We start from the raw sequence: 19,593 nt of genomic DNA, 5'->3' as shown, positions 1-19,593 counted from the left end.
CAACAGGCTACACTATTTTTCTAACTGTACCATTTGGCATTTCCACCAGAAATGAATCACAGTTTCTGTTCTTTATTGTTACCAATTTTGTTTTAGTATTTTCTTTACAAAAGTTTTAGCCGTTTTACTATGTGTATAGTGCTACCCCATCATGGTTTCAATACGCATTTTACAAACAGCAAATAATACAAAACTTTTCATGTGATTACTTGTCATCTATGTTTTCTTTGATGAAGTAACTGTCATTTGTCTATTTTTGAAAGTTAGTTATTTATTCTCTTTCTGTTGAGTTTCCGTACTTGATTTCTCCCATTGTTGCTTGTATTTTCACCCTCTTAACAGAGCATGTCTTTCATGGAGAAAAATATTTTAATCTTAATGACCAATTTATTTATTTATTTTCTTTTATAGATCATTATTTTGCTAGCCCAAGATCTCAAAGGTATTCAGGAACTCTTTAGCAAGTCCTAAGTCTCAAAGATATTTTCCTATGGCATATTTTAAAAGTTTTTCAGCTTTATATTTTACTGTTAAATTAACAATCCATTTTGAGATAGTTTTTTTAGGTAAGGCATGAGATTCAGTACAAGGTTTTTGTTTTGTTTTGTTTTTGTTTTTGTTTTTTTTTCTATGGATATCAAATTGTTCCAGCACTATTTGTTGAAAAGATATCTTTGTTCCATTGAATCCCTTTGCACATTTATCAACAACAGTTGTCTGTATTTGTATGGGGTCATTATCTGGGCTCTGTATTCTGTTCGACTGATTTGTATGTCTATCTCTCTACCAATACCACACAGTATGATTACTATAGCTCTATAATAAGAATTTTGAAATCAGATTGAGAAATAACCCCTTCATCTTTATCCTTTTACAAAATTTTTTTGCTATTCTAGTTCCTTTACCTTGCCATGTAAGCATTAAAGTAAACCTGTTTATATCTAAAAAATATTTTGCTGGAATTTTGATAATAATTGTATTAGATCTTTTTGTGAATAAATAAAAAATTGACATTTTTACTTACTGAGTTTTCCAATTCATTAACACTGTATGTCTCTCAATTTATTTAGATCTTCTTTGATTTCTTTTATGAGTGTTTTGTGGTTTTCAGTACATAGATTCTGTACACGTTTTATTAGATTTGTAGCTATGCCTTTTGATTTTTGAGTGAATGTAAATGTTATTTTAAAAATATGTCCAATTAATTATTAGTACTATATAGAAAAAAATGTGTTTTTGCTTGTTGGCCTTGTATCTGATGGCCTTGCCCAACTCTTTCATTAGTTATGTAATTATTTGTATAGATTCCTTGATATTTTCTGTGCAATCATATCTCCTGCAAATGGGGATCTTTGTTTATTCCTTTCCACTCTGTGTATACTTTATTTCTTTTTCTTGTTATATTGAACTGAGTTAATTTTTCAGCATGATATTGAATGAGACTGGTGAGAGTGGACATTTTTGTCTTACTCCCTATCTTAGAAAAAAAGGACACAACAAAAAAAGAAAACTAAATACCAATATCCCTGATGAACATAGATACAAAAATCCTTAACAAAATGCTAGCTTACCAACAACATATTGAAAAGATAATCCACCATAATCAGGTGAGTTTCATACCAGGGATGCAGGGATGGTTTCACATATGCAAGTCAATAAATGTGATATACCACAAAAAAATAATTAAAAATGAAGATCACATGATCATCTCAATAGACGCAGAAAAAACATTTGACAAAATCTAGCATCTCTTTATGATTAAAACCCTCAGCAAATTTGGCATACAAGGGACATACCTAAATGTAATAAAAAAACCATCTATGACAAACCCACAGCCGGCATAATACTGAATGGGGAAATGTTGAAAGAATTTTCTCTAAGAACTGGAACAAGAAAAGGATGCTCATTCTTACCACTTTTGTTCAATATAGTACCGGAAGTCCTAGCCAGAGCAATTAAACAAGGGGAAGAAATAAAGGGAATCCAAACTGCTAAAGAGGAAGTTAAATTGTCGCTGTTTGCTGATGATATTATTGTTTACCTAGAAAACCCTAAAGACTCCTCCAAAAAGCTCCTAGAATTGATAAATGAATTTAGAAAAGTTTCAGGGTACAAAATTTAGTGTACACAAATCAGTAGCTCTGCGATACACCAACAGCAAGCAAGCTGAGAATCAAATCAATAACTCAACACATTTTACAATAGCTACAAATATATATATATGTATTTTTGAATTCTAATTTTAGCCAAGTAATTTCCAGATTGTACAGTTTTGCATTAGAACCAGTAATGTCCCAGAGTTTCACATCTCTGCCATTATTTGCTATTGTCAAGCTACTAAATTTTAACCCCTCAACAGGGCATGAATAGCAGTATCTCACTGTGCTTTCAATTGCTTGTTCCTTCAGTTTGTATCTTGTTTTTTGATGAATATTGATAGAGAGATCCTTTGCATTTGGTTTTCAGCCAGTCAAAATCTTCTTTTGTGAGGTGCTCATGAAAACATTTGACTCATCTTCAATTGCTTATTTGTTATTCTTATTGTTGACTTGTAAGTATTTTTTACATATTCTAGATAGTTCTTTGACACTATGTTTGCAGGTAGTTTCTATTAATTGACTTTTTATTTTCACAACACTGTCTTTTAAAGAACAGCTGTATTTAATGTCAATAAAGTGAATTTATCATATTTCTATGATGCATATGGTTTTAATGTTCTAAGAAATCTTTGCCTATCCCTTTGCCTGTGAAAATATTCTCCACCCCTGCACACACTCCACTGAAGACAAAGACATTTATACATTTGTATTTTGCTTGGATTTTTTACTCCTAATCACTCTCTGATCAGTATCCATGTTGTTATAATCTGGAATAATATTCCAAATTGCTGTTAAAGTAATTATTTAATAGTATCAATATTTATTTATATCTAACATTATGTTTAATTGATATATGTGTTGTCTACAGCCAAACCACCCTGAACACACCAGATCTCGTCTAACTGATATGTGTGCTCTTTACTGCCTCTTGAAACACCCATTTTATTCTGAATCCACTTTTCTTTTTTTTTTTTTTTTTTGCTGAAATACATTTTCTATTAATGTGTTTAACAGGTGAACTTTCTGAGTTCTTGCGTGACTAGAAAACCTTGGTCCTTGCATGGTGATAAAGATGGAAAATCATTCCTGATTTAAAGTAACTTTCTGTTTTTTCTAGAAATTTGAAGCCAGCCTTATTCTCATTTTGTTGAATATAAATAAGTGTGAAAAAATGATCTGTTCGATTCTTAGTGAACTATTTTAAAATAACAGTTCTACTAAGTTTTGGAGAAAGTCTCAGGGACTCTTCTTTATTTTCTTTTCCCTTTTATTCTTTTAACTCACTAATTTTGGATCTACTTTTAGATGTATGTTGGAAAGTCTTAATATATCCTCCATGTCTCTTCATTTGTATTTCATATTTTACATCTCTTCACTTTTTTTTAATTTTGTACAGGAAGATTTTCTTAGCTCCTTATCAATATCCATTCTGTTATTTGGATATTATATTAATATTTGTTATTTGAATAGGCATATTTTATTTCAAAAATTTTGAAATTTTTAGAATAATTGCTTTTTATTTTAGGTATGTGTCATTTCACTATTCAGTAATATTTTTCAGTTGGCTCTATTATTTGTGTTTCCTAGACTGCTACTTTCACTTACTATCAAGCAGTATTCAATGTTAGCTATTTGGTGATATGTACTTATTCTCTACCACATGAAAATTCTGTGCTTCATGTGGGCTGCACAAACTCTGCGGAAGATGGTGTGTTGGAGCCTTCTGTAGCTGTGGGAGGCTGGTTGCCTTCTCTTAGTACCTGAGACCGCTGTTTGTTTGTTTGTTTGTTTTTCCCATGAGTTGGCTACGGGACTTGCTAATACTGTGTGCATTATAGCCCCAAGAAGGTTCAGCGACTGAGGCTGTCAGGCACCACATTTCTCTATCTTCCTAGTGAAGTAGCAAAGAGTGCTCTGAGAAAAGCCTCAAATGTTGCCTTGGCTTTCTACCTTGGTTTTGTTTTGCTATTTTCTCTCAAACAATGCATCAGGGAATCAGTCCACAGATAATGCCCATTGTTGGTTTTCAAAATGTATTAATTTCTTTCTTTCTTTTTCTTTTCTACAGTATTGGAGTTGTTGTGCCTTGAAGCTAGAAACTGCCTTGAATTTCTACATAGGGAAATGTAATCTATTGCTTTCTTACAGGTAAATGTTTATCATGTGAAGATTGCTCTCTCCTTGGCAATACCTTGTTGGTAGAAGTAGAATTTAAAATATATTTTAAGTATTTTTATATGTACATTTCCAGAATAGACTATGAACACTTTGAGGTCAAGGACTATATGTTAGAAACTGTTAGTAGGCTACCTAATATCAATTCTCACTATTTTATTTACTAATGAAGCTGCACTTTACTTGGGGGAGCCGTGTGCCAGGTGAAAATATTTTCTCTGCTTCCTTTGCAGCTAAAAGTAGACATTTGACACAGTTTTGGCCACTAAGATATAAACAATTCACTGGGTATGGTTTCTGGGAAGGTTCTTTATTGGAGGATGACCCAGCTGGCCTGTGTATCATTCTACTGTTTGTCCTGCTCCTTCTTCCTGCTTGGAATGTGGACATGTCTACAGCTATAGCATCACTGCTGCCTTCATATCTGGTACGAGACAGAGTTTATCATTCCTACAGATATGAAAGAAAATCACTATCCTATGGTATAATCGTGTCAACCAAAGTCATATGCCCATATCTGAACCAAGATAAGATATCTGTGTATCATTATAAGATAATTTATATAAACCTAAGTTCCTGGAACGATAATTCTCTAGGGAAATACAACTCTTCTAATGGGCTTACCCTAAGCAACACATGTTCCTGGACCTGAAGCCGTTATCTTCCAAACTACATGGCTGCTATCTGATGAGGAAGCAGTAAACAAATATTATTAATAAGAAGTAATCCACAATATGGATTCTATATTTCATATGGTCAGTTATTCAACACACACTTATCGCTTCTTTTACTTACACATTAAAAAATTTCATGCCTGCATAAAATTAATTTACTCCCTAGGAAGATAATCTAAAGCTTCTCTTCATCTAACATAGTTCACATAATCTTTTAAGAACACTCTTAAGCATGACTTTTCCCTCAATGTTTTCCCTGGGCTCCTCTTCCCCACACCGGGTTAACTGTCTTCCTATGTGCTTTTAACTCACCTTTTGCTACCATTATCATTTCACTTGTCTCACTGATAGAACTCTTATATTATTTGTCTGATTAACTAAAAGACCATCTTATTGTTGCTACACCATGTTCTATTTATCTTAATATACTTAGTTATTAATTCATTATTTAGATATTCAATAATTATTTGTTGAATCATGAATGACTCTATCAAGTATATATCAGTTCATGATTTCTATGAGCCTATGTATTATTGGAATATCAGGAAAGGGAATAGGGACTAGATATAGCTACGGAAATTAAAGTTTTTAAAAATTTTCCATGTATCTAACATTTAATAATTAAAGTATCATTGTAAATATGCTAATTGCTCTAAGCTTAGAATGGCCATACAATAAAAAAAGACATTTAAAATATAACTATCTTCTGAAAAACAATAATGGACTAGTTTTAGGTTAAAACCAAATCCAAGTGTTAAAATAACTAATTGCTTAACTTTTCATGTGCACCTCTCTCTCAGTTTCACACACAAGATGCACATACACAATGAAATGTCAGCCTTTATGTCCTTAGAATGATCAGTTAGGTTGTGATAATGCTACACAAATATAATTATAAGATGTACTAACAGCATAGGACGCCTAATTGTATTTATTTTAAGTGCTTTAAATTCTACCATTTCTCTTCTTAAAGAGTAGTTTCTACAATTACTTTATTTAAAAAAGAACAATAATAATTATGCCATGACGATATATTATTCCTAGAATTTTCAAATAAAAAAGGACAAACACTCAAAAATTGAAACCTTATTTTTCTGGAAAGAAAAGCATTTTCTAATTAGAAGTCACTAATTTAAATGAATGTGTAAACAATAAGTTTATAAATATAGCATAATGAACTAACTTCTATTTAGGAGAAAAAAGCAAACATAGTTACAGACATGGCACACACCCAGTTGATTTTTAAACAGCAACAATGGCCACAAATATACATTTTTAAATTCTGTCTATACATCTCTCTGTATGGCTCTAAATAATGTCCAGGTTAAATGAAAATGTTCCCAATTGAAGTGTACCATTATCCATTCTATCCTTTATCAGCTTCACATGTACAGTTCTAAGGTAAACATGCATCGTATACTTGGAAATTTTGATTTCAAACCTTGACAGCACATTTCCAAAGGTGTAACATCTTAATCAAATTTAAAAATAAAACATCCCGGTGCTGAGCTTGGTTGTAAACCTAAAATTATATAACATACATGTTTTTATGCTTTGTCAATTACATTTGAAATAGGGGACTGTTTGTTTCAGCCCTTCTAAAAATGAGACGAGGATGAGAAAACAACCTATTTCCTTATTAGGTTCAGGAGTCAAAGGACTCAGCCAGGAGCCGCAGGCTTCAAGAGCATAGAAGATTAAGACATATATTGGATTCATGATGGAGGGCAGAAAGTTCATTTTCAAAATAAAACAGAATTTTATTCATATTCCTTTTAAAATTCAGATTGCCATTTGCCAGCTGACCTGTGACACGGCAGCAGTGTATTACATTTTCAATGAGCAGTCTGTCTGGAGCTGCTACTGGGAGAAACCGCTTCCTGGTTTCTAGGTTTGTATTTGTTTTTAAGTAAGATATTGTTGTCAGAATTTTAGAGGGTGCAAACAGGGGCAAGGTAACATATTTATTTTTAATAAGGAGGAGATGTAAAATAGTATAGTCATCAGCATTATGCATGGAATAATCTTGTAAAAAAAAAAATCACAACTCAGGTAAAATGCGTATATGGGACTGTCAAAGATGAGGATGCCGGCATCTCAATGAGAAATAAGGGCAGGCCAAAAAATGAATCTTTATTTAAAAAATAAATACATGTGAATGCTTTTTAAAACAAGTTTTGGTAGAGTGCAAGTCAAGCCAAGGTTTTCTATAGTCAGGGACTAGATTTATCCAGCTCACCATCTGTCAAAATTATATTATAGACGACACATATGCATAGATACAAGACCACTGATTTTCATATATATTAAAACCTGAAACTACTGCAGGATATGAAAACCTACACACTGTTAAGCCAAAAGGCTTACATCTAGAACTTTTTTCCTCCACATCGTTTTACTTCTGTTCTCTTCCTGACCTGCATTTAGGAAAAATGGACACATAGTCAATGAAAATATACAAAAATTAAACTTCATTTAGGAAAAATCAAAACAGAAACTTTTAGATAACATAAAAATAAGAGAAGAGATGCCCCCTTCCCTTATTTTTGGGTCTGATCTTGTGGATGAATATATCCAGTACATATCTCATGATGTAGGAAAATGAGTTTCAGATGAGGATCAAGACAATTTTTAATACAAAATAAACAGAAGTTTTACTTGTGAAAATAGAGAGCAAGTAATAATGATGACACATGTGACTAGTTGAGTTGGCTTGAACCAAGACAATGCTGTTCATATTTCACCTCTGAGAATAGCTTTGTGATAAGAGTTACTTGTGTGCTATTTTGTTAATTTCTCACATGAGAAACAAAGGGAGACAAGCATAGCAGTTTTGTCTATTTGATTTGGTACCATATCTTTAAAGTGGAAAGAGGAAATAAAAAAAGAGGAAACCATTAACCTCATATTTGTTTTGAATAAATAGTATTTTTATCACATAAGAATAACAAATTTATCAGTTAGAAAATACTGGCTTTAATCTATTTGCTTCATTTAAATAAATGATCAGTTATAAGAACAGCTCTTAAAGCTTTCTTCTGTCACTATAGATGTAACTTTATAGATGTCACTTTCTTCTGCCCTGAGATTTAAAAAAAATTGTCATTGAATGATATAATTATATCATCTTATCAATAATAACACAAACTTCTCATATTATAAAATTATTTTAACACTTATCTTTTATTAAATAAACGTTTTCAGGTAAAACCCTGACAATTTATTTTTTAAAATGACATCAGAGGTAAATTGAATGACAGTTGATTTCACTTTCAGACCAGCTGTTTTAAATGCCAAGTATTTCTACTATAATTTAGAATTTATGATACATAAGGAAGAGAAAACTGAATAGCCTTCTTAAACGCTTCCCAAATATATTTGCATGTTTATCACTGCAGTTTAGTGTCTGTAAAATCTCTGAATTATGATCCATAAAGTATCAAAGGCCATGCAACTTCTTAAGTATAATCTGCAAATAAAATTTCATTTTTGTGTTTTTCACATTTAAATTAGATAAACATATTTTCTTTTCATGAAATGCTAAAATACTATTGATTTTAAGCATTTAAGTTTTTTGGTATGGTTTTGTGGTCCGTGGGGAAACTGAAGACATTATTTTATCATAAACTTTGTTACATTTTAATTACTAAAATACAGTTTCTGTATTATTTGAACAAAAGAAAAATCTTTTGACTCCCCTGAAAGAGAAAGACAAAAAAGAAGGAAAGAAGGGAGTGAGGGAAGGAGAGAGGCAGGGAGAGACAGAACAAGGGAGGGAAGGAGAATAAAAGAAGAAAAAAAATAGAATCCTTAAACAAATAAACAAATTTTAAATGCAATAGAAGTACTTTGGGATAATTTGATTCGCATGTGCCATATGTCAAATCATACACTCCCCTTCCCCCAAACACACATCCCAAACAGTACCCAAAGCCTGCAAATCCTGATATTCTGGCTTTGTCTATGCCAAAATAGTAGTCCAGTCTGCTTAAACTTAGTGCTATAGAAGAGATTGTATTACATAGCATAAAAATGACTGTCAAAGTTGAAGAAATTAGTGTCTTTTGAGCTATAATGTGTTTGGCATATGTCACTGGAAATGATTTCCAGTAGCTCACACAAGCACCAAACACAATTTTGAGTTTCTTTCTATTAAGTTTGCAATACATTATTTTAATTTTTTAAAAGTTTCAAGACAGAGACTTAATCAATTGAAAAACAAACAAACAAACAAACAACAAAAAAAACCAACCAACCAACCAACCAACCAAACAAAAAAAAAACCTAGCACCAAATTTAGCAATACAATAAGATTGAGATTGCTTCTTCACAGAGCTAATTCTCCCAGAATCCACTGTTCATCTCATCACTCCTTATAAAATACAGAATCCTTAATTGGTCTGTGCTTCTCCAACATGTTTTTAATGAAAACGCAGCACATAACTCTTAGTTTGTTGGCTGCCAGAGCCCAATTTACAAAAGTGGGAGTGCGAGATAAGAAAAGAGTACATCTGCAGAGCAGGCTGCGCAATGAATCACACGGTGCCAGAGTTGAGTAGAATATAATTGAGTCCAACATCTCTGAGCACTTTCACCATAATTAATGATAATCTGTAACAGAGGAATCTGAGATTCCAGTTCAGAGAACTGTTTAATTAGGCCAAGTAATGAAAGCAGAAGCAGTACAAGAATATGGCCTGTCTCATGATTAATGATTCATGCTACTGAACACAAAAGTGCCGCACCGTTAACTCTAACGGATGCTGCATCTCTCTGGCATTTACAAAATAGTGAAATGCATGCATTTTTGTATTTTAAAGATGTAACTGGCAGTATCCTTTTCTGAGCTATTTACATGATAAATATGGTTCCGAAGGTAACTGTCTTCTTCACAGGTTCTTTGCTCTGGGGTAGTTTAAGATAAATATGGTATCCGCCTCTACATCAGTATTAAGGTAAGTGCCATTCCAGCACAGGATCATTAACATTTTCACTTTCACTTTCCAAGTGAGTAAAACATTATTTTCAGTCTTACTTTGGTTTTAAAAAGATGCATCTTTTATGGACAAAATCACCCATCTTAATGTTTATATAATATTCACTTAATAATATAATAAAGAGAAACTAGGTTAAGAATCAATCGTAAGGTAGAGAAGATATAAAGCACATTTGATAGTTATTATTTGGGGAGGTCAGCATATAATACATCCTCTCAGTGTAGAGCAAGTTAACATTGAGATTGCCCTGCAAGTATGGGGGACAAAACAAAAGAAAGAATGGTTTGCCTGAGGCCTTAACTTAAAAGCCTGTGAATTATACAGGTTTTATGCCACTACTTGTTCTGCTTTTCAATAAAATGAAGACTAGTGCTTCTAAGAGGAATTGCAGAATTGCACCTTACATATGCAAGGTCTGTAAGAAAACAACCGTCATAACAAAGTATGCATACTCCGCATATTACAAAATTGGGACTATTAAGATGCTTGCTGCAGAAACTTCTATGATTTGGCACCCATTGACATTCATAGTGATTCAAGAGCCAACTTTACCTGTTACATGAATTATAAGTAAAGATGCCTAAATGCTCCACTATCGTTACCCTGCCTTCCAATACATATGGAAGTTAGTCAACCGCAAAAATGCAACTCACGTTTGATATTCAGATTATCTCCTGTTGACCAGATAGAATATATTGTCTCGTAGAAAATGTAATACCAGGGTTGGGCTGTCAATAAGCTTGAATCCATGTAACCCCAGAACAATGGGCAGAGATACAAAACTTTAATTATTACCTTCAAGTAGGCCAAAGGAAAATCCCCCACTTTTGTACATTTTTCACTCAATCTAAAGACAGGTTTGATCTTCCAGGGATATTTTGTAGAAAATTTGTGGTTACAACATAATGAAAATGTAACAGTTTTATAAGAAGGCATTAAAGGACCATATTTTACTCTAAAACTTCAAATATGTAGAGATATATATTTACCTAAATCTTAATATACACACTTCAAAAATCAAATTTTGTTTTGTAGGGATACACTTTTACAAGAATAGGTAAATTTTGGTGGGCTGTATTTATATATGGAATGATTGATTTGTATTGTAACCATTCATAACATATGCATCATATACAAGAAATAATTTTCTTTTAAAAAATGAATATATATCCCAGCACTTTGGGAGGCCGAGATGGGCGGATCATGAGGTCAGGAGATCGAGACCATCCTGACTAACACGGTGAAACCCCGTCTCTACTAAAAATATGAAAATTAGCCGGGCGCGGTGGCGGGCGCCTGTAGTCCCAGCCACACGGGAGGCTGAGGCAGGAGAATGGCATGAACCTGGGAGGCGGAGCTTGCAGTGAGTGGAGATCGCGCCACTGCACTCCAGCCTGGGAGACAGAGGGAGACTCCGTCTCAAAAAATAATAATAATAAATAAATAATAAAAAAATAAAAAAAATAAAAAATGAATATATTTAATCACAAGGCTTCAAAGGAATTCCACATATTCTTTAGCTTGTTTGAATTTTGATATATTTTTACATAATTTTGTATATTCTGATTATTTTCAAATCACGTTGTTATTGACTACGTGTCATGTTGTGGAAGATAGAAAGGGGAAAAATGGGCTTTATGATATGTGATATTTTCAAAGGAAGACATCACATTAATGACTTTTTTGTAATGTACACAGTTGGCTAACATTTTTAAAACAATATCTGTGTGCCAGGCACTGGGCTACACAATTTCATACATTCCTAATTTATTGTTTATAACAAAAAACCTAAAGAACAGTCACTGTATTAGTCTGTTCTCACACTGCTATGAAGAAATATCTGAGGCTAGGTAATTTATAAAGGAAGGAGGTTTAATTGACTCACAGTTATGCAAGGCTGAGGAGGCCTCAGGAAACTTACAATCATGGTGGAAGGAGAAGCAAACACATCCTTCTTCACATGGTGACAGCAAGGAGAAGGATAGAGTGAAGAGGTGGGGAAGCCCTTATAAAACCATCAGATCTTGTGAGAACTCACTCACTATCATGAGAGCAGCATGGAAGTAACCACCCCATGATTCAATTACCTCCCACCAGGTCCCTCCTACAATAGGTGGAGATTTTCGGAACTATAATTGAAGATGAGATTTGAGTGGGGACAAAGCGAAATAATATTATTCCACCCCTGGCCCCACCCAAATCTCATTTCCTCATATTTCAAAATACAATCATGCCCTTTGAACAGTCCCTCAAAGTCTTAACTCATTCTAGCATTAACCCAAAAGTCCAAGTCCAAAGTTTCATCTGAGACAATGTAAGTCCCTTCCACCTATGAGCCTGTAAATAAAAAGCAAGTTAATTAATTCCTAGATGCAATGGGGGTATAGGTATTGGGTAAATACGGCCATTCTAAATTGAAGAAATTGGCCAAAACAAAGGGGCTACAGGCCCCTTGCAACTATGAGATCCAATAGGCCAGTCATTAAACCTTAAAGCTCCAAAATGATCTCCTTTGACTCTATGTCTCCCATCCAGGTCACCATAGTCTTGGGTAGCTCCAGCCCTGTGGCTTTGCAGGGTACAGCCTCCCTCCTGACTGCCTTCTTGGGCTGGCATTGAGTGCCTGTGGCTTTTCCAGGTGCATGATGCAAGCTGTCAGTGGATCTACCATACTGGGGTCTGAAGAACAGTGGCCCTCTTCTCACAGCTCCACCAGGAAGCACCACAGTGGGGCCTCTGTGTAGGGCTTCAAACTCCTCATTTCCCTTCCACACTGCCCTAGCAGAGATTCTCCATAAGGACTCTTCACCTGCAGCAAACTCCTGCCTGGACACCCAGGCACTTCCATACATCCTCTGAAACCAAGGCAGAGGTTTCCAAACCTCAATTCTTGACTTCTGTATACCTACAAACTTAACACCACATGGAAGCTGCCAAGTCTTGGGGCTTGCACCCTCTGAACTAATGGCCTGAACTATACATTGGCCCCTTTTAATCATGACTAGAGCAGCTGGGACACAAGGCAGCAAGTCCTAGGTTGGACACAGTAGTGGGGGCCCTGGACCTGGCCCAGGAAACCATTTTTTCCTCTTAGCCCACTGGGCCTATGCTGAGTGGGGTTGCTGTGAAGTTCTCTGATGTGCCCTGGAGTCATTTTCCCCATTGTCTTGGTGATTAACATTCGGTTCCTTGTTGCTCATGCAAATTTCTGCAACCAGCTTGAATTTCTCCCAGAATGTAGTTGTGTGTGTTTGTTTGTTTTTTCTATCACATGGCCAGGCTGCGAATATTCCAAACTTTTATGTTCTGCTTCCTCTTGAATGCCTTGCCACTTAGAAATTTCTTCCATTGGCCAGGCATGGTGGCTCATGCCTGTAATCCCAGCACTTTGGGAGGCTGAGGTGGGCAGATCATGAGGTCAGGAGATGGAGAACATCCTGGCTAACATGGTGAAATCCTGTCTCTATTAAAAATACAAAAAAATTAGCTGGACATGGTGGGTGACTGTAGTCCCAGCTACTTGGGAAGCTGAGGCAGGAGAATGGCATGAACCCGGGAGGTGAAGCTTGCAGTGAGCCAAGATCGCACCACTGCACTCAAGCCTGGGTGACAATAACAGAAATTTCTTCCATCAGATACCCTAAATCATCTCTCTCAAGTTCTAAGTCTGGGGCAGGGGCAAAATGCCACCAGTCTCTTTGCGTAGCAAAAGTGACCTTTACCCCAGTTCCCAACAAGTTCTCCATCTCCATCTGACACCACTTCACCATGCACTTCATTGTTCATAACACTATCAGCATTTTGGTCAAAGCTATTCATCAAGTCTTTAAGAAGTTCCAAACCTTCTCATATCTTCCTGCCATCTGAGCCCTCCAAGACTTTAGAAAGTTCCAAACTTTCCCACATTTCCCTATGTTCTTCCAAGCCTTCCAAACTGTTCCAACCTCTGCCTGTTACCCAGCTCCATGGTTGCTTCTGCATTTTCAGGCATCTTTGTAGCAACACCCCATTCTCTGCAGTACCAATTTACTGTATTAGTGCATTCTTATGCTACTATGAATAAATAACCAAGACTGGATAATTTATGAAGGGAAGAGGTTTAATCAAATCAAGTTCCTCAGGGTCAGAGAGACCTCAGTAAACTGAGAGTTATGGTAGAAGGGGAAGCAAACACAACCTTCTTCACACGGTGGCAGCAAGGAGAAGGGCAGAGTAAAGGGGAGGGAAAAACCCGTTATAAAACCATCAGATCTAATGAGAACTCACTTACTATCATGAGAATAGCATGGATAAAACCGCCCCCATGATTCAGTGGCCTCCCACCAGGTCCCTCCCACAATAGGTGGGGATTATGGGAACTATAATTCAAGATGAGATTTGGGAGGGGACACAGCCAAACCATAGCATTACTGTAATTGTTTAAACATTATAGATGAGCAGATGCAAGCTAGTTCATCAGCATAGAAAAATATTTTTAAAATAATATCAATGCCTTAAGTTTACAGATATATTTCCTAAATATAAGAAGACCAGAAGTGCCAATGTGGCTCCAAAGTTTCATCAGGGACTCAGAATTCTATCGTTCTGCTCTGCCTTATGCAGCCCATTAACACATGGTCAAAGATGGCTGGTAGAGTTCCAGGTATTACATTCACACTGTAAGTAGCAGGAAAAGTGAGAAAGATAAAAGGATTTTGCCCCATTTTTCCAAGAAACTTTCCTATAATTTCCACACAACTTTCCTCAGTAAATCATATAGGGCATAATCTAGCCACACAGCCCATGATACAAAAATCTAAGCTAGTAATACAGACTTTAATCTTGGTGCTAAACTCCAAGTTGGGTTTGCATCACTAAGGAAGATGGGAAGACTGGAGACTTGATAGTGAGTTAACATTAGGTGCCTTAGAGTGATTTAGTGACTTTTTTTCTTATTGTACAGGCATTAATGGGAGAACCTAATTTTGTAAACATGTCTATTTGAATCAAAAGCTATATCTTCAGCTATTTTCATGTACATAGTGGTCTCTCAAATATATGTTTAATTTTATTAAACTTAACTAAGTGATAATTGGTGGAAAATTATGCCATTATTTTTTGTTAGCGTTAATTAGAAAAATTAGCATTTTAAGACAAGCAAAATATTATTCGTTTGGTTTTTCAAATTACCACTTGAAGGTATTAGATGTGACTCAGAGAGGTAGGTAGATGGGACTTTGAACTTGAGAGCAATGATTTAGATAACAGGCAGGTAGACGAGATGACCAGTGAATTTGGCATTAACTACTAGCAATACATTTTCTTTTTTAAATTCAATATCTACATGAGATTTTTAAAAAATAAGTGAACTAACATACATCCTGCAAGTTTTGAGAATGTTGTTTTTAGTTATATATGTGGAGACAATTACTAGTTAATAATAACACACACCTGGTGATAATTTTAGCATGCCATCAGGTAGCCAGTATGTCTCAAATTCAGAGATAATAAAATATTAAAATATGCATCTGAGAATAAATGAAATACAACATACTCATTGAAATGAAGAACCGAATGGATGGATCCAACAAAAAAATAGACAGAAACTTAGAGAAAATGAGTAAATTGTGTAATATATTTGAGGAAATAAAACAGAACTCAGATGAAATGAGAGAAAATATAAAAAAGAGACTGAGTATATACGAAAGAGAATAAGATTAATCTCCTTGACCAGTATATTATTAAATGGTAATTGTCTCCACATGTTTAACTAAAAACAACATTCTCAAAACTTGCAGAATTTATGTCAGTTCAGTTATTTAAACACTAGACTGAGAAAATTTACTGCATGTCTCTGAAGAGTGATAGAAAAACAATATGAAAATTTAGGAAGACGGTCTATTGAAAGAAATAATAGAGATTTTCCAAAATGTAAAAAACAAAACAAAACAAAAGCCAATGAGTCTTTAGGTTCAAAGAGTTCACTGTGTTATGAGATGGATAACTTCAATCCAAAACAAAAACTTCAGATTTATTGACATAGGATTTCAAATTTTTAAAGAAAAAGAAAAATTTAAAAACAGCCAGGATTAAAAGACAAATTACCTAGAAGTAAATAATAATTTGAATGATAATGAATATCTCCTTGCAGCAACAAATGACAAGGTTTAGTGCAAATGCATCATTAAAATGATACCATTTTACTTTGTGAAAATATAATGATAATTATATTCTAATACAAAATAATGCATTCAAATTATTAGTTCTCAGCAAAATATTTCAATTTAGTTACTTATACCTAAACTTTCAACATACAGTGTCATGCAAATGATTACTGAAAGATTTTAACAGTTATATAAAATATTCTGCTTCTGTGACACAAACTGAGTCAGGCAAGCAGAGAACCCCTGCCTCCACTTCCCAGCACTAGGTTAGGTAGCATTGCCTGAGGAAAGAGAGGCAAGAATACAGACAGAAACCCTTTCTGAAGTCTCAGAGTTCCTGCTGAGATTGAAGCAGGAACATGGAGAAAACTCCGACAGTATGTAATCTCTACTTTAAGCAGGTGATTATAGCAGAGAAAAATGAAGCCAGTGCTGCACTAAAAGTCACTGCAGGACAATAAAAACCAAAACCAACTAAATTCCTAAATAGGTTGACTCAATCTACCACAAATGAAGAGGGGTTCCTATTTCTTGACGTACATACCTCAGTCTCTATGTATTATGTTTATATACAGGATGTACAGTGATGAATAAAATGTTAAGAGATACCTAAATATGCAAGAACAAAAGTGTCATCTGATACCTGACAACAGAAGCCAATTGTGAAATGGCCCAGAGGCTGAGATTATTAGAGAGAAAGTTTAAAATAAGTATAAATAATATAGTAAAGATTCTAGTGGAAATAATAGCTAATATACATAAATAAATACATAATTTTGGTAGAGGGATAAAATTTTAAGAAAGTATCAAATGAAAACACTAGAAATTTTAACAACTACAATCATGGAGAGCAAGAATATCTTCCAGAGACTCACCAATTGATCAAAACTATCAAGAAAAACATTGTTGAATTTGAAGATAGATCAATGAAAATTATCTGAACTGAAATACAAGTGGATAAATGATAATTTAAACAAACTGACACAACATTAAACAGATCTCAGACAATATCAACATTCTAAATATACAATAGCTGGAATCTAAGGGGGGAAAAAGAGAGAAAAGGGAAGAAGAAATTCTTGGAGGGATAGTGGGTGATAATTTTTCCAAAATAATGAAAAACATCAAACTATGTATCCAAAAATCTCAAGAGCTCCACACAGGGCAAATAATCCCAATATCATTACCTGGAAATATCATATAAAAACTGCTAAAGTTTGTGATCTGAAGTTAATACTGAATTAGAAAAATAAAAAAAGATTAATCAAATAAATATGAATAATGATAAGAATTAGAAAAGGTATTTCATGCAAGACAGAAGAATGAAGTGAAACATGAAGTGCTGAAAGAAACAAAAGTGAAACAGATCTGTCAATCTAAAATTCTAAACATAGCAAAAATATTTCTCAAAAACGGAGAAATAACAATATATTGACAAATAAAACCTGAATTACAAGAAATGGTAAAGGAAGATTTTAGGTAGAAGAATTATAATGTCAGACAGAAACATAAATCCGGACCAAGAAATAAAAATAACCTGGCTGGGCGCGGTGGCTCAAGCCTGTAATCCCAGCACTTTGGGAGGCCGAGACGGGTGGATCATGAGGTCAGGAGATCGAGACCATCCTGGATAACACGGTGAAACCCCGTCTCTACTAAGAAATACAAAAAACTAGCCGGGCGAGGTGGCGGGCGCCTGTAGTCCCAGCTACTCGGGAGGCTGAGGCCGGAGAATGGCGTGAACCCGGGAGGCGGAGCTTGCAGTGAGCTGAGATCCGGCCACTGCACTCCAGCCTGGGCTACAGAGCGAGACTCCGTCTCAAAAAAAATAAAAATAAAAATAAAAATAACCTGAAAATTAAAGTATGTAAGACATTTTTGTTGCTAATTTATCTAAAAGGAAAATGATGGTCTATAATAAATACATTAGCAAGGTATTACATAAAGTAAAATATATGATAAAATGAGAACAGATAAAAAAGAGAATGTGGGAGTATACTTTTATAGGTTTATAGCTTACACATAAAGCAATTTATAATTTGAAGGTGACTATGATTAATCAAATATATATATATTATATACATATATTACTCTATATATATAGAAAGAGAGTAAACCTTAGGGTTACACAATTTTTTAAATACCTATAAATAATAATGTGATAAGATGGAAAAATAAAAAATAATCTGTTTCATTTAAAGTAGACCCAAAAAGAGGATGGAAAAATACTTAAACAGAGAGAAATGACTAAAAAGATGATAGACAAAAATATACCATAATAGTAATAATATTAAAGGTAAACAATCTAAACAAACCAGTTAAAAGAAAGGCGTTGTTAGGAAGGAGCCAGACATAATTATATACTGCCTTCAAAAGTTTCATTTTAAGTATAGAAATCTAGACAAGTAAAAATAAAAGTATGAAGAAAATGTATTATGCAAACATTAATCTGTAAAAAGAAGCTGGAGTGGATACTTCAATATTTCAAAACAAGGCTTATTATTTAAGATAAAGAGGGACATTACAAGATGATGAAAGTGTGTATTCATCAAGAAGAGATAGTAATATCAAATATAAATGTACTGCCTAAAAAGCATCAAAATACATAAAGCAAAAGCTGATAGAAATAAAAGTAGAAATTAACAGAAAACAAATCAAAATAATGATTGGTGATATCAACACTTCTCTATAAATAATCAATAGAAAAAGTACATAGAAAACTATTAAAGTTGGCCGGGCGCGGTGGCTCACGCCTGTAATCCCAGCACTTTGGGAGGCCGAGGCGGGCGGATCACAAGGTCAGGAGATCGAGACCACGGTGAAACCCCGTCTCTACTAAAAATACAAAAAATTAGCTGGGCGCGGTTGTGGGCGCCTGTAGTCCCAGCTACTCGGGAGGCTGAGGCAGGAGAATGGCGTGAACCCGGGAGGCGGAGCTTGCAGTGAGCTGAGATCCGGCCACTGCACTCCAGCCTGGGCGACAGAGCGAGACTCCGTCTCAAAAAAAAAAAAAAAGAAAACTATTAAAGTTATACGAGACCAAAACAACGGTGTAAATCAAATTGCCCCAATTAATGATTACAGAAAGACAGCAAAATACATATTATTTCAGGTGCATATGACATGTTCATCAGGGTAAGTATATGCTGGAAAATAAAATAAACAAAAGAAAATAATATAAATTGAAATAATACAAAATGTGCTCTTTGAATAAAGTGGAATTGAACTGGCAATCATTAACAGAAAGATATTGCAGAATCCTGAAATATTTGGAAATTAAATATGTCTTAATTAAAAGAGGTTAACGATGAAGTCATAAGGAAAATTATAAATATTTGGGATTTAACAAAAAATAAAAATTTTAAAATGTAGGGGAAGCAGCTAAAATAGTACTTAGAAATAAAGGTAATTAAATTAAATGCTATAACTATTATTATATATTTATATGAAATTACATATACATATATGTATTCATATAATATATATGTTATATAGAAACACATAA

The 19,593-nt window shown here is 34.3% G+C and overlaps 1 long non-coding RNA gene across 2 annotated transcripts in view; it reads left to right on the top strand.

The window, feature by feature from the left end:
- The window catches only part of LOC126933205 (uncharacterized), a 127,036-nt gene that overhangs the window by 12,520 nt on the left and 94,923 nt on the right, over positions 1–19,593 (top strand). Inside the window, exons 2-5 of one of the 2 annotated variants that reach the window (XR_007718455.1) lie at positions 4,168–4,247; positions 4,508–4,701; positions 6,735–6,839; positions 9,844–9,903. This is a non-coding gene — a long non-coding RNA (uncharacterized LOC126933205). Of the gene's footprint in view, positions 1–4,167; positions 4,248–4,507; positions 4,702–6,734; positions 13,955–19,593 lie in introns of those variants that run through there. The other variant, XR_007718456.1, reaches the window with a different exon arrangement.

Source organism: Macaca thibetana, chromosome 12 (assembly GCF_024542745.1).
Source record: "Macaca thibetana thibetana isolate TM-01 chromosome 12, ASM2454274v1, whole genome shotgun sequence".
Classification (NCBI taxonomy): domain Eukaryota; kingdom Metazoa; phylum Chordata; class Mammalia; order Primates; family Cercopithecidae; genus Macaca; species Macaca thibetana.
Note: the sequence above shows the minus strand (reverse complement) of the source record. Positions and strands in the feature narration are given on the sequence as shown.